Source organism: Heterocephalus glaber, unplaced genomic scaffold, assembly GCF_053883595.1.
Source record: "Heterocephalus glaber isolate CG9 unplaced genomic scaffold, H.glaber_assembly_v1.0 deba00000347, whole genome shotgun sequence".
NCBI classification, from domain to species: Eukaryota; Metazoa; Chordata; class Mammalia; order Rodentia; family Bathyergidae; genus Heterocephalus; species Heterocephalus glaber.
The window spans coordinates 45,723,851-45,736,429 of NW_028258143.1; the positions used below are offsets into that span (position 1 = coordinate 45,723,851).

General features: G+C 33.3%; 1 protein-coding gene across 4 annotated transcripts in view; it reads left to right on the forward strand.

The window, feature by feature from the left end:
• The first annotated feature begins 8,634 nt into the window (after nt 1–8,634).
• Csrnp3 (cysteine and serine rich nuclear protein 3) overlaps nt 8,635–12,579 on the forward strand; it is a 188,922-nt gene continuing 184,977 nt past the window's right edge. The window contains exon 1 of one of the 4 annotated variants that reach the window (XM_087199774.1): nt 8,635–8,869. The gene's annotated coding sequence lies outside the window, so the exon portion shown is untranslated. The remainder of the gene's footprint in view (nt 8,870–12,579) is intronic. The other 3 variants (XM_021238560.2, XM_087199786.1, XM_004857599.4) reach the window with 3 other exon arrangements.

Below are 12,579 nucleotides of genomic sequence, written 5' to 3' on the forward strand. Positions count from 1 at the left end.
GAAAGCCTGAAGGTGATCAAACCTGTGTATTTAAACACCAGAGAAATGTTTTAAATAACACCTTGGGATAGCAACCAGCAAAAGCAAGATTATGGAAAACTACAAGATAGAGTAAACTGCTTGATCAGCAAATCAATTATAACAGGGAAGACAAATAGCAGAAGATAGATCTGGGAGACTTACAGATGGAAAGAAAATACCTGCAATATGCAGAGTATGGATGGACTGTTTTTGGATATTGATTTCAACAAAAACCTTGAAAAAAGAAAAAATTTTTTATTTTGTAAATAAAATTCTCCTGTTCGCAATGTGCAATTATATAGTTCATTTATTATTCTCCTGTGTGAATAAAATAAATGAACTGCAATATTTTACTTATAAAATAGCATTCTTTTGTTGCTACTTGATTTCTTTTAATATTCAGAAAAAGTCATATAATATAAATAATATATTTTCAGAAATTCTTGTAATGAATTTGTTTTCTCTCCTTTTTGTCTTTAAAAATAGATATCATTATATATTATGGCTATGGTTTCTTTCTATGATAAACACAAATTTTCTAATAATTTTCTAATTACTAAAGAACAAAGAGTGCTACCCCCAATATTATTTAGTAGAAATGCCTCCTGGGTTACAGCAGAGCTCAACTTACAGGTAATAAAATGACAAAGCATCTTTTATTTCTGTCACTCGCTCTGGGATGTCTACAGAAACAAGATGTACAGTCCTGTAATACCATCATAAAGATTTACACGAATTGTTCCCTTCTTTCAGATAGCTGTTACTTTCCTCAGTGTTACATACTGTCATTAAATTCTCCACCCTCGCTATTATGGCTTCCATTACCACCCACATGGCACTACAGCTTTATCCATGGGTGGCAGATGTTATCACCATATGTCATCCGATCAATTTTCCATTCAAGGGTAATGCAATGTTTGGGGGAAAGCCAACTCACACTTTAGTAAAGGCTGTCTCTGTAGTCTTTACTAGCCATAAATGCAAGCATCCTTTCAACTTCTTGGCTCTGATATTTAACCAAAAAACCAGCAAGGATTTTAGAGGCACTTTGCATGTTTTCATGTTAGTTGGGCTTTTTCTCTCACTGTCACTTGCCAAATTATTCCCTCTGAAGGAGGATGGCATTATTTTGTTTCTTCTACTTTTATGTATTTCAAAATAGTCTGAAGAGAGAATCATTTGATAGATGAATAGCAAAGGAATGTATACCTCTCAGGTCTGGCTCATGAGGCTATCATTTATTTTTAGGATTTATATCTCATCTCCTTATTGCCAGAAGTTAGCATTACTCAGAGTTTAGAATTCTTATTCAATATTATTATAAGGAGCAGCTAAAGTTAAGGGAAGAACAATTTGCGTGTGCAGCTCTGATTTGTGCCCCCCCCCAACGTTCTTTCTCCCTGGCTCTCTCTCTCTCTCTCTCTCTCTCTCTCTCTCTCTCTCTCTCTCTCTCTCTCTCTCTCTCTCTCTCTTTAATTGCTGCTTTTTTCTCTATTTCCTCCCAACTCTATGCCAGTCTTTCTGTGGGTTTGTATATTTTCACATTTATGGGACATCTATGATTTGCTAGCCACCAGGTTATGCTGTGTATATTTAAATATTAAATGAAATATAATTCTTCCAAGACTTTTAATGCTTGACAAAACACTTTAAATTATCTTGAAACCAGTCCAGTCTAAATCACTCATCTCCCATGCTCATGCTGTGTAACTAAGTAGCAGAATATGTGCAAGGTGAAAAAGTGGAAACAACTACCTGTTTTTATTGTTCATGAAAATATCGTCCCCTCAAGTGATCAAAGTACCTGCAATTTGGTGCAGACATTTTTGCTTATTTTATCTATGTGTGTTAATATTTTAAAGACTCAGATTCTATCCTTTCAATTTTTACCAATTACAAGTAATCCAAATCTCACAGTCCAATAAAACACCTAAATTTCAATCATCACTTTTTCCAGATATTTTTCAAGTATTGCATATTGTTTTTCACATGCAATAACCAATACTTACTGTAACATTTCAAGTGTAGACAAACCGAATTTTTATATAAAATAATTATTTTTTCTTTTTAAAATAATTCTCATTTAATATCCTTCCAGAAAACAGGTTGGTTGTGTGTGTGTGTGTGTGTGTGTGTGTGTGTTGACAACTTGAAACAATGTGTTTAGAAACTAGCCTCAAGTGATATCAACCATTTGCTAAGTTATGCTTGGTGCTTAAACATCATGATCTTTGAAAACTCACAGTATTGTTTTTAACTTATTTTCACTGATTCCTAACAAAAATCACCAACTATTTTTATTCTTTCATGCTGATTTGTAAAGTTTACCTTGGTTTATTTATTAAAATATTTCCTAGGAGTGTAAATGGAATCAGGAACATATTTTACTGTTTCTCAAGAATATTTTATTAATATACTTTAATTTTTTGTAAAACTAACAATTCCTTGGGAGCTCTTGAGTTCCACTTATTATTATAATCCATGATCTTCTTCAGCATTTATTCCTCTGAGGTGCCTTTCCAGAGCAGGAAGTATGATTACTGTTTAAGATGGATCTTTCCACATTGACTAATTTAACACTAGTTATGTAATGTATATCTGTATGATACAGAGATATATTATGTATATTTTATTTAAAATATAATTTTTCTCCAACACAATGGAATTTCCATGAATTCAGAACGCTTGGTTTTATTGCAGTATTTTAGAACCCAGAATAGGGTCTTTGCATAAAAATGAGGAAAACTTATTTGAATTCATACTCATGTTACTCTTTTTTACAGGCTACCAATGATACACTTATTAATTTCCACTGACCTGAGTGGTTTTATAGAATGACTTGTAACATCTCTTATTGTCTGTGTTTGCTACAGGCCACACTGGTCTCCTGGAATCTCTAGAAATTCAGAATAACTGTTTCAGTCAGTTGCAACAAATTTTACCCTTGAGTCCTCACAAATATTTGGATGGCTGCCATAGAGTTTTGCTGATCTGTTTAATCCTGTGTACTGATTAAATTAGGAGTAGTCTTTAGTGCTTTTTATCAGCTTTTGATTTGACACTTGTGAGTTTCAATTTCAAAAGCCAGTGGAGGAATACTTTAATGACTTCAAGGAAGACTGTCACGAAAAATGATATTCTGTATTTTATTTTTATACCTTGATACAAGACCAGTCATCCTCAATAGTACCTCTGATCTTTCAGCTTTCCTTAACATATTTGAGGGTCTTTTTATCTCTGCAAGTTTGATTCTTTACAAGGGTCTTCTTGATTCTGAACTACATAATTTTAAAAATTAATTTTATTGGTACATTTAACATATACAATATAATGACATTCATCAATGGAAAATTGCACCTTTACATAATCCATCTTGGTTCTTATTTTTCCCCCTTCCCCTGCCCTCCCTTCAACCCCTCCACTCCTCTCAATCTACAAAGACTTTGTTTCCATTTTTTCTTTTTCTCATATTAATTCCATTCCCCTCTTTCCTTTCCCCTACCCCTCTCAATCCTCCTTCCAGTCTGCCCCTTTGCTTCCTATTTCACATTATCTATTATACCTTTTCGTCCTTATTTACACTTTCAGTTTCTCACACTAGAGAAACTATTCGGTATTTACATGTGTGTCCTATTTATTTCACTTAACAGTATCGCCTCAATGTGCATCCATTTAGCTAATTTTTGATTCATCAGGATTACCATTCCTCAAAATCTTCCAAGTTCCATTTTTGGTGAATTTTTAATTTCAAAAATATGGATTTTGTGGAGATAATCTCTTTAGTTAGGTAATAAGAATTTTTACTTAATCATTTGGTTTGTTCCAAGCCTCACTGCTTCCTCAGATGACATTTATATTATCCTAAAACCTTCTGACCACTGCTGGAAGGAGGAAACCTCACATTGATAATGCATAAAAAATAAATTCCTTCTTATTACAACCTTCTCTAATTTGGGACTTTATTTTTTCTTTTTGGTACCAGGATCGAACTCGGAACCTTGCACTTGCAAGGCAGGCAGCAGCACCACTGAGCTAAGTCCCCGGCCCTAACTTGGGACTTCTTAAACACTGGTAATTCTTTTACTCTTCTTTTGAGTTATTTTTATTTCTAGTTTCTAAAGAGCCCTCCCCCCATCATGGTATTCAACCTTTTCATTTTATAATATTTCCTTGGTCATAAAATATTTTTAAAGTCACTCAGATGTGCTCTCTGAAGATCTGTTACTCTTCTCTAACAAGCAGAGCAACACGCAGCAGAGCACCTGCTGTCATCCGTTGTCCACCTGTCACTAATCTTTGGGAAAACATCTCCCATCAACCATGCCAGCCTCTCCTACCCATCGTGTCCTGTCCATAAGTGGCAAGGGCCTTTTACTGTATCTGCTTCTATTCAGTTTCTTTATACAGAAGCAAAATTCTGGTGATCAGTGCGCTAGAAGAGTTATGTTCTGATTATGTGTAAAGCACTGAACTTGTCTCCATTTCTTTATCCCCATTCATTTTACAACCACAGCAGTATGTCTGTAGTGCCTGGCCACTCCACAGAAACTGAGCACTCTCAGTTCATCAAGAACTAAAAGTCAAACACAATGGATGACACCAATGCTTCTGTACATTAATATGGTGTGACTCAAATGAGAATCTTGTTAAAATGAAGATTGTGTTTAGATCACTGTGGTTCTGCTTAATGCCTCACATTCTACATTAGAACCAGTTCACAGGATGTCTAAGCCAATGTCAGGGAAGAACAAGCCACTTGATTTCACCGTAACCTTTCGTAGGGCAACTTCCCAAAATTCTCTATGCTTCTGGATTTACTTCACTTTTCTGACTCTTCTTGTTAACTTCTCCTCCTACGAAACTTCATTCTAATTATTCTTTGTTCTTTAAAAATAACCCCCAGAGTTTCATTCTAAATTTACTCCTCTTCTTCCTCAAGTGATGACTCTCACACTTTTATCTATAAAGAAAGTTATTCGGAAATTTATTAAAAATGGAACTCCCTCATAACTCCTCCATAGATTTTGATCCAATAGAAAGACTTTATCAGATTTAAAATTGAAGTCCATTAGTCTTCAGTTTTAATTCTTTTGTTTTTTAGAAAAACATTTATTGGTACATTTTAGATATACATAACGATAACTTTCATCATAAGGAATTTGTATCTGTACATTGGGAAAAAAAGAAGCAATTTACTTCAATTTTGATTCTAATAAAGTCTCTCTTTTTAAAAAATATACTATATTGTGTACAATTAAGGGATACAACATGAAATCAAGATACATTATGGAGAGTAAAGAAAGGTTACAGTAGAGAAACAATTCATACATCCATCTTTTCACATAGCTACCAATTTTTCTTTGTTTTTGTGGCAAGAGTAAGTAAAATCTACTCATTTAACATGTCTCATATATAGTACAATTGTATTAGCTACAATGATGATGTTGTAGATTAAATTTCTAGATCAGCTTTTCCTAAATATCTGCTACTTTGTGTCTTCTAACCTCACCATACGTTCTCTCCCTACACTTTTTATGGCAACCATTCCTTTGTTCTATATCTCTGTATATTGAATTCTGGGTATTAAAGATTCTACAAATATATGAGAATTTGCAATTTATTTCTTTTGTGACTGGCTTATTTCATTTAGTGTAACATCAATCCAGGTTGATATATGTGACCAATGACAGGATCTCATTCTTTTTCAGGGTGGCATAATATTCTGTTGTGCAAATGTACTATATTAAAAAAAAATCTATTTATACAATGATAGACATACAGTCTGTTTCCTACATCTTGCTATTGTGAATAATATTGAAATAATCATGGAAGTGTAGATATCTTTACTATACTGATTTCATTTTCTTTAGGTATACACTTGAAACAGTGATTGCTAGATCTAGTTCTACATTTGGTTTTCTGAGAAGTTTCCATACTATTTTCTATAATGGCTATAAAATTTACATTAGCATCAATAGTTCCCTTTTCCTCATCATCTCACCAACATTTATCTTTGACATTTTGATAACACTTATCTATTATAGTTTGGATCTTCAATTTTCCTCAAGGGCTGTGGGCTGTTGAAGGCATAGTCCCACCCCATCATGCTATTTGTAAGGTGGTGAAACTTTTTAGTATGTGGGGTGCTAGTAAGAGGAAGTTAAGTAATTAGGTGCATGCCCTTGAAAGGAATTTTGGAATTCCAGTTCCTTCTTGTCTTTTTCTTTTCTTCCTGGCATCCATGAGATGAGCAGCTTCCTCTGTCATACACTCCCAACAAGATGTACTGTCTTGCCACAAAGCCAAGCAACAACGGACTGAAATCTCTGAAACTGTGAACTAAATTAAACCTTTTCCGGGCTGGGGATTTAGCTCAGTGGTTTCTCCGACTGCTATGCAAGCTCAAAGATCCGAGTTTGATTCCTGGTACCAAAAAAAAAAAAAAAAAAGAATGGAAACCTTTCCCTTTTTAAGGTAATTCATCTCAGGCATAATGTTATCAAGATAGAAAGCTGACTAAACCATCATCCTACAGTAAATCTCATAGTACTTTTGATTTGCATTTCCTTGATTGATGATGACTTTTTCAAATGGCTGTTGGCCATTTTTATGTCCTTTTTGAAGAAATATATTTTCAGGTTATTTGTTCATTTTTGAACAGGTGTTTTTCCACTACTGAGTTATTTAACTTCTTTGTAAATTTTGTGTATTCATCCTTTAGGGCACTTTTCACCTTTGATTGCTTTAATCCTATCATAGATAATGACAATTTCTAAATCAGACCTACACCTCAGATTTACCCACTAGTTCACCTATCTACTAATAGCACCATTATCTAGCTAGAAAAAATTTTAAGAGTTTATGTCCAGAAAACACTTGACTATGAGTCCTTGTCTATAGGAATCGTTGGTATCAAAATCAACTGGGAAACTTGGTAAAATCACTGACTTACAAACCATTTAAATGTTGACCCTGAGTCTGGAATAAGGCTTGTGGTATTGTATTTTTAATAAGCCTTCATCTAATATCCCCAAACCACTTCAAGAAATGTTGTCTCTCCAGCTGGACATGGTGGTGTACAACTGTAATCCCAGCACTAGGGAGACAGAGACAGAAGGATCACCAAGAGTTTCAGGCCAGCCTGGGATAGACAGTGAGTTCAAGGCCAGCTTGAGCTATACAAAATGAGACCCTGTCTTAAAGAAAACAAAACAAAACAAAAATGTCTCTCCTAAGGATTCATCTGGCCCTTCCTAGGCAGCAGGATCACAGAGTCTTTGGAGGCACCTTCCCCAGTAGAGGGCTTACGGTGTGAGAATAAGCGATAGTTGAACCTTCTTCATAATCTCTAGCAAACCTCCAAACAATTCTAAATAACAGCGCAAACTAAAACCAGTACTTGGCTCTGCCCTGCCTTGCCTTCCTTTTCCTTTTGCAGTGCTAGGACTCAAACTCAGGGCTCGTACATGCTAGGCAACTGCTTCACCACTGAGCTATATCCCTGTCCCCAGTTCATTTCTATATAAAGGCAGGTATAGATCAAATCACCGGCCACTGTTCCTCCCAACAAAATTCCCTTAAGCCCCTTTATACAGTTATTTCTGCACTACTATGGTTTGCCTTTATACCAGTTATGCTTCAAAATAAGGAATACATGCATGGGCCCTCTCTCTTTTTGGACTTTTCGTATGAAGATACATTATTAATTTAATCAATTGAATGGCAAAGCCTATAAACATCACAATAGACAGTACCTACCTCTATGGTGAAGATAAAATCCATTGATGTTGACACAAACGCTTTAATTTTTATTTCCCAAGGAAGCTTTTCTTCAGACCACCTCCACTAGAAGAAGCTCAATTAATAGCATTTCTATCATAAAGAGTCCTGGTTTGTATTTTTTTAAAATTAGCTTCCTTTACACTACAGATGAATTTTATTAGTTGCCTAAAGGAATTCTAAGTTGATGTTTTCTTCATTGTCCTTTTATTCCTGTTATGCCTTTTAGTGCATATGTGCAATTGTATTGCCCAGTGTTATGAGAATAAAATTAGACTTCAATTAGTCATTTTGAGAGGTGGCAACCAAGTGGCTAATCCTTTTGAAATCTTTAACAAACCTCGTTATTCTCAGATTGATGCTGGCATTTAAGGAATCCAAAATAATACAAACCACATAAATTTGACATATATGAATTGTGTTTTTTATAAAATATGTTTTTTATACTGAGTAGGCCCTAAGCCTAGTTTTAAGTGGAAACATTGCCAGGGGTTGTAATGCAAACAGTATTAATGTTTTGATCCATTGGAATCTTGCCTCTACACAAACGTTATATTCATGTTCTGTGTCCTTCTCTATCTGCATATCAAAATGTGCAATAAAGAGGTAAAATTTTTTCACTAAAAAAAAAAAAAAAAATCAATGGGAGCTGAAAGGACAAGCAATTTACTCAGGTTTTACCAAGATTGTTTTGCTTTGATTCCAGGAGCTCAAGGCACCGATTCACTCTAGTTTTCCAAACTCAGACAGGAAACATTTTAATTCAGCTGAGGTCACAAGCAGACATTTTCCACAGTTTAGAGTTATTCTTTGACGTATCTTTCATCCTTGCTTTTCTCCCCGTAGTTCTCTTTTCGGCAGCCTCCCTCTCTCAGCTGCAGGGATTTGTCCTCCACAAGAATGGGGGTGGGAGGGAACAAGGAATGGAAGCGAGCAGGGAGCAGGAGCTAGAGAATGCCAGGATCTGGCTTTTGTTATTGGTTGGCTGCCGCCTGATGGCTAGAGGAGGGAGGAGTGAATTCTCTTCAGTGTGTTCTGACGGAGCTGAAGTCCAGAAACCATATTACAGGTAAGAACGAAAATATTATAAAAAAGGAAAAAGAGCCTTATATTCTTTTTTGTGTTTTCGAAAGAGAATGCTTCTCAATTCTTATTGAAAAAGAGTATACTGTGAAAATTATTCTGACTACATTTCCAGGAAATATGCCCTTTTATTACTTGAAGAAGCTGTACAGTGAGCTGTTCTTTCTCGCTACAAAACCCTCTGCTGGTAAAAAAAAAAAAAAAAAAAAGGAACCCAGACACCAGAGGCATCTTTTATCCTCGATAATTTTCTCAGCAATTCTTATTGAAGAAAAACTGTTAGATAAAATGAGTGTGTGTCTTTAAAAAAAAAAAAATTGAAGCTTGTATTATTGGGAATCAAAGGAGGAATGAAAAAGCTTGGTAAATTCCACAGGTCCTGAGAAAATGGAGCCTTCTCAGAATATACAATATAAATTCAGTGTGGTGTCTTTTAATGCTTACAATACAGTAAATGGTCTAGGAAATATATTTTTGCACGTTGTAGACTCTTATGCTAATTTAGAATGATCTGTGTGTATTTAAGCCCTTTTACTGAACTTACTTCTCTCACTTAATCTTGTGCTTTTGAGTAAATGTATCATTTTATCAATAAATATTAAGCTCAATCGTCTTTCTATACTTACTGTCGTGTGGGATCATTTTCATTTTCAAAGCTAAGAAACTAAATGTGAAGAATTAAATATTGCTGTAAAAAATAGCATTTTAGCAGGCAAGTTTCACTGGTAGTTTCACTTATCAATCAGATATATCTAGATAAGAATTCCATCACACCATTTATATTACTGGCTATATCTTTAAGGTTTCATTTTCAGTATCTCTAAAGTTTTTATTTTGCTAGTTGCTTATATTTCCTAACATTGCCTTTTATTTTTCTCCAGCGAAAATGAGGAAGATTTATAAATACGTAGGAATGAATGACATACTTATAATAAAGACAAATGAAAAATAATTTTATCCCAAGTATTTTAATCATATACTGATTTTAATCCATAAGTATAGATCATTAAGGTTGAGATACTCCCATTAAAATTAAGCTGTTAAAATATTATTACAGACTTGGCTATTAATACCTGTTGATTATAATAAGTGAAAGTTTTTTCCAGCTATAAATAACATCTGTATGTATGTTTAATGCTTCTTTTTATTGAATCATAGACTAATAGAAATGACTATATATTTTTAAGGATTTTTTTGGTCTTGTTTTTGCTTTCTGCATTTGTTTGGGAAACAGATTTATCTTTAAATAAAGAGATACAGTTTTTGAAAATTGAAATAAATGGGCAAGAAAAACTACTGGATACTGAGTAAAGATTATCTACATGAATGAAAAATTTCCTTAAACTTCCCAAATATACTAAATATAGTTCTTAATGTTTTTATGCACTATATGTCATAATGACCTAAGCAAACATTCTTGCATGGCTTATTTGAGCCTTTTTTGATTTAAAAAATGATATAATATTGAAATTTCACTGTTTCAAATTATTTATGGATTTTTTTTCTGATTTTGGTTTTCCAAGCAAAATAATTGTTGAAATTAATCCATCCCACCTACTAGATTGGATTATGAGGCAGTATATAAAACCAGATAGTCACCTCCTGAAATGTGTTGGTGAGAAATAAGTCAATGAAACTACATATTTTAGAAATTGTAAATTCTGAGCAAAGCTACCTCTAGGAATGAAGGGGAATTGATGAAAATTAGAGAGCAGAGTTCCACATGGTTTTAAATTATTCTGTTTCCTTGGAAACCAGCTGCTGCAGATGCATTTTGCTTTCTTTGGCTAAAAATATCATCCTTTTAATAATTGCTGAGGGAAAGGTTCTGAATAAACCAGAATATATTGTTGCTGCTTTTTATAATTTCCTTAATGGTTTACATATTTTGGATGAAAAGTAGATAAATCCTTTCTCAATCAGCATTTCCTATCAGCAACTGGCAGACGTCTGGAAGCATTACAACTGTGGTAGTTTCTAATATAGAGTCTACAGGGGAAGTGTATGTGTGTGTATGTGTGTGTGTGTGTGTGTGTGTGTTTGCTGGATAGAAGGCAAGAGAGAGAAAATAGCGTGAAAGAAAACAGTGAAGAGGCTCCTGTCCAAGTGAAGGATGAGACAAGGCAAATGAAAACCACGTAAGGCAGCCCAGAAGGGAATGGCAGGCAGGACCATTTTTCCTCCCCTTGGTATAAATTTTGTAATACTTAAATATAGGTTTTTCATGAAGATCACTAAATAAAATTCTATCCCCTTTTGCAAAGTACTTTATTTCCTTTTGGTATTTACAGTGGTTAGTAATATACTCAATAAGACAACAAAATTTTTAAATATTGCCAAATTCAACCATAAAAAGAAAAATTTGAGATCACACTATGGGTAACAAGGATGATAAAATACATATTTTGATATAGTAAAATAAGAATATTTTAAATTGAATGTTTATACCATGTTTCACTAATACAACCATTTCCTTAACTGTATAGTTTACCTAGTAAATAAAAATTTCATTTTTCAATAACCTGAAAACTGTGTTAATGTTAAGGTAATATATTTTAATTTTAATAATAATTATTATATCTGAATATGTGTACTTTCAAGCTTCATTTGAAATTTTTTTTGTTTTATTTTAAAATTTTAAAATTTTATGTGTTTTTACTGTATTAAAAATATCTTGGATATCATCCTACTCTTCTCTAGGTAATTTCTTAGATTAAAATATTTTCATTATGTTTATTTTTTAAATTTATTTTAAGATGGTCATTGCAAACACTTTTTTTTTTCTCTCAGTATTCATTGAAAGGAAAAATAATGTACCAGTTGTGGTTTTCATATATTATTATATTATGTATAATATATTATATATTATATGTGTTACTATATATTATAATATATTATATAATGTATTATATGTATTATATTATATATAATATAATATTATTATATATGATTTTATTATTATTATTTAGGTGAGGTTTATTTTCTCTTCACCACTAATGTAAATATTTTTGACATGTAATATTTTATTTTCATAATATCTTAGTCTATTAGATTTAGTGTTGGCAGTGTAGCAAGTAAATTACCACACATTTAAACCATGTGTTAACACTTATTGAATACATTATGCCCAGTTCATTTGGTACAACACTACTTTATTTTTGAAAAGGAGTTAGTATAATGGCAAGGATTTAGATATTATCATTTAACATGAGCAAAGAACTTCAAGGACAGCACCTTCCTTATAAACACAGATGACGTTAAAAAGTACACTAACAATGAATCAGAGGGAGTAGTAAGTAGACTATATGATCTGTGTGAATAATCCCTATATGAATCACAATCCAAATTATTAAGTTTATTTCAAGTTCCTGAAAGTAACATATTACCTAGGCTTATTTTTAACTGTAGATAATGAAAAAGTACATGTTAGTAGTGTCTACTACTTCATGCTCCTTTATTTGCTAAAAGTAGCACACCACAATTATAGTTGAGTTTGCATGGCCTCTTGGGTTTCTTTTTTTTGGTACTGGGGATCAAACTCAGGACCTTGCACTTGCGAGGAGGTGCCAGAACCACTGAGCTAAATCCCCGACCCAAGGCCTTTTAAAAATTACAAAATGTACTAAGAAAATTGAAATATTAAATAGTTTCTTCTATAATATAGGTAGTCCACTTTATATCTATAATGGAAAATGT